Source organism: Rhodamnia argentea, chromosome 4 (assembly GCF_020921035.1).
Source record: "Rhodamnia argentea isolate NSW1041297 chromosome 4, ASM2092103v1, whole genome shotgun sequence".
Lineage (NCBI taxonomy): Eukaryota > Viridiplantae > Streptophyta > Magnoliopsida > Myrtales > Myrtaceae > Rhodamnia > Rhodamnia argentea.
In genome coordinates, this window is record NC_063153.1 from 13,760,072 (window position 1) to 13,764,347 (window position 4,276).

The following is a 4,276-nucleotide window of genomic DNA, read 5'->3' on the forward strand; positions in this document are numbered from 1 at the left end:
CATTGATAATTTGGTAGAAAAAGTGCAGGGAATAGTGATACTCGAGTGGAGCGACTTGCGAACCTGGCACCGAGCACTCGAATTTTGTTATGTTCATATAAGAAAATCACGAGGACAAAAGCATGTGGTGTTACTGTGAAACCGTCCTCCCTTATTAGACATTGTGGATGACATAGCAATTGGAGCCCGGGAAACAAAGCACAATTTCATGACATTGTCGTGAAAACTGCGCGAACGTATCCGGACATATGGATTGGAACCATCTAAATTTAAGGGGGTCGCGAACCAAAACACCCCCCACATTCTAGGAATTTACACGGGCAGTGAGTTTCTTCTCCTCCTCCTTCATTCGAATCATGCCACCCGTGCCATTCAGACCCAGTCAAGACTCAAGTCTTCGTCACGGCTTGATCGAACATCGTTCTGTTGCCTCGGCTCTTCCCTATAGCCGCACGCTTTATTTGGGTGCCCAACCCCTTGGTGACGAGCCTAGGCTCGTGACGATGGATAGAGCGCCGCCGGCCCTTGTTTGACCTGCGATGACCGAATGGAGGAGGAATCCTGGCTGGGGGCTTGAGACCGGCCAACAGCAAGCATGGCGAGGGGGCCTTCGGTGGCACCGACGTGCAGCGGAGGTTGCGTGTCGGGGTTGGCCTTGCTCCATCTTCACCAGCACCATAGTTTGGTTTGTGGGGGCAGTGGCAAAATGGGAAGAGGAAAAAACAAGGAGAAAGAGAGAAAGAAAAATGTGAATGAAAGAAAGGGATAGTGCACTTGAAGTTCTAAAACTTGTCATGAAAATACAATTAAAACCTAAAACTTATAAAAAGTGTAATCAATTCTTAAAACTTGTCTAATTGGTGGAATTGAGTTTTTCCCTTAACTTTGTGCATTTATACTAATGCCGACGTGAAGTTTTCTAATATTTTCTCTCTTCTACGTAACGATGACGTGGCTAAAACATGTAACATAAGGCTAAAACAAAATCGTTTTGGCCTAAATTTTAATTTCTTTAACCAAAATCTTAATGAAATAAAATAAAACATTAAAAAGCTATTAGAAAAACAAGGGCAAGGGCAAGGACGGCAAGCCCTAGCTGTCGTCGCTCTCGTTGCTAGAAACGGCCGATAAGGGCTCAACGAGGGTCGACAGGGGTCGGCAAGGGCCAGCGACCCCCACCGACAGCATGTGAGGATGCGGGGAGTCTTGCCTAGTTGTGGCGGCCCTCCGCGACCCTAGCCGAGATGCAGACGAGGCTTCACGGTGTTAGGATTTTGTGCAAAATCACAACAAAGTAAGACGTAAAATGAGAAAGATAAATCGAAACACGGGATTTTATCTTGATTTACCTTTAGATAAGCGGGATCCATGTGCTTTCCTGTTATTTATAGAGTATGAACCACGCCTCAACACACGCCTTATCGCCTATGCGCGATGGTGGCGAGCGATCGTTCACTCGATAGTAAACTCGAGAACTAATTTTCTCTCTGTGTCTTTATGTAAATGAGGAGTTCTTTTTTTTTTTTTTTCAGTCTGAGAAGCTTGTAAGTAAGAGAAGATAACTTTGAACTTTATTATGGACGAGAAGTCAATTTTTTTTACTCACTCCATAGTAAACTCTAGAACCATTTTTTCTAGCCAAACAAAAAAAAAAAAAAAATATGAGAAAAGAGAACTCTGAGAACCATTTCCTGAAATAATACTTGCGAATGAACTTCCACTTCTCGAGCCATTCTGTCTGCCAAGACTCCAAGCCTCCTATTCGCACGTTGATCTCCTCCACAAGCACTTGCTCTCATAGTCTCCTCTTGCTTCAAACACTTGGCCAAATTTGAAGACGGCTAACTTCCTTGTTTGCTCCGTGGGTGAGCTTCGCTCAACACCCCTCCACTACTTGTCGATGTCGTTTCTATCGACGACTCTTCTTCATATATGTCGATATCCATGCCACTTAGCCGAAATTTTAAGATGGCTAACCCCTTGTTTGCTCCGTTGGCCCGTGGGTGAGTTTCGATGAACACCTCTCCCCCACTTGTCGATGCCGTCTGTGTCGATGACTCGACTCTTCTTCATATATGTCGATATCCATGCCACATGGTTGTCAATACAACTTGTTTTATAATTGGCGATAACTAGATTATGTAGTCATAGATTGTACCACATGCCGATTCCATCAACCAAACTCAATTCGCCGACTAAACCCACAAAGAGTCGGTTATTGTTATTTTGGTGAACAATTTCTTAAACAACATGACAAAGAAAAAGGTTACTCCTCCTCCATAATTTCTTCCGTCCAAGGTTTTCATTGGTATTGACAAACGCAGGCATCACCATATAAAAATTTAGGAAATAATAAATGTCGATGATTGTCATATTTGTAACCCATCAATCCAACCAAAGGTATTGTTCAAAATAAATCCACTTAGGAATCAAGAGAAATACGACAAATTATACTAGCTTCCTCTAGTCACGAGCCCATGGATTTGCGATTAGAGGATGGGTATCAACTCATTCAGTGGATACGAATTTGACAAGATTTCATTTACGAGTAAAAGTAGGCATTAAAGAGTCCTTCAGCCTGTGCTCGAACAGGTTTCATTATTCTGCACGCCATGATCACTTCTTAATGAGGAGATGAGGACACATTAAAACGGCAGAGTTGCTCACTAATCAAGCCACCCCCTTCCTTAACGTTCACACTAGCAAAATCAAAATTGGGGTTAAACCTCGAGTGCCGGATCAGTTACGTACACACAGTTAATTGGTCCTGGCCAGACAACCCAATTGATTGCCCGACCAATCCTGAAGTGTCTGTCCAAGCGGGTTCAATCAATACGTTTGATTTTGACTATTGTTGAGAGAGAATCAACTGACAGAACACATGCCGACTCCGTGATGCTTCGACAGGAGAACGAATCTGCTTTGAATTGCCCAAGGTATGGCTGGTCTCGCACTTGCTTAACCCGTACCCATGATTCAGCAGAATCTTATACTGTCAGAGGAACACCATTAATTGGTACAGTGGCACATAACTTAATCGTGGGACAACATTAAGAGCCATAACAAAGTCGCTGTTTTTGCCCCCCACCGTCTCTATCTTCTCTCCTCTAAGTCAAACCCAAGTCATCTGGACGAAGTCAAGGGATTCATGAAAGCTTGATACTTTCTCATCATCAAAATATCGACCCGGCTTAAGTACACCTCAAGTGCCATAAATTGTGTACGGCACTCACTTTAGTGTCAAAACTTTCAAATCGATCATTTTGGTGCTAATTTTTGTAATTTCAATCACTTCGGTGCCAAAACTTTCAAAATGATCACTTAAGTGCCAACTTTTTTTAAAAACGATCATTTAAGTGCCAATGTTTTAAAAAATGATCACTTTAGTGTCAAATTCACCAAGCCACGTCATTTCAAATATTAATAAAAAAAATAACACGTGTCGAATTTTCGGCAACCACGTTAGCTACGGCACTAAAATGATCGTTTTTAAAAGAAGTTGGCACTTAAGTGATCGAAGTTACAAAAACTTAGCACTAAAGTGATCAATTTGAAAGTTTTGACATTAAAGTGAGCGCCGTACACAACTTATGACACTTGTGGTGTACTTAAGGCCCTCGACCCTAATCGGGACCTTGTCTTGTTTCCTTGAGGCACAAAATTTGACATTTCATTTTACCAAGGTTAATATCATTAAATACCCCGAGTTAGTACCCTATTACACATTTATCGGAGACAACTTATTATCTAGCAAAAAAATATGTAACAATACTCCTGAACTCAATCTACTATCCGTTAAAATGCATACGCATCCACTCATGTGGAGTTTCCACATTGAAACTACCATTCTCCGCGTAAATCCGTCTTGTAGCCATTTGCCATGTATGTTGCCATGTATTTATTTTGATGAAAGATTCAACTATATGCCAATAGAGTATAACTTTGAGTCAAGGCTGCTGGTTTGTTTTTTTTTTTTTTTTAGACGAAAATTAGCTTGAGATAAATATATCGTAGGAATATCAATTTATGATTTTTTTTTCTCGTTAAAGAATTAGGTTAGGATACATGCGTCATGGTCATTGTTGCATTCTTCATTATATAGCCACATAGAAAAGAGAAAGTAAGAAAAAAAAAAAAAACCAAGTCAGCATTGTCAAGTACTCGGATCGGACGAAATTAACATAAGTATTTGATTTAATGAATTAAAGGAATTCTAGAACTTGAGATAGCAATAGTCAATTTTTCAAAGTTGATCATATATTAATGATAACTTTTA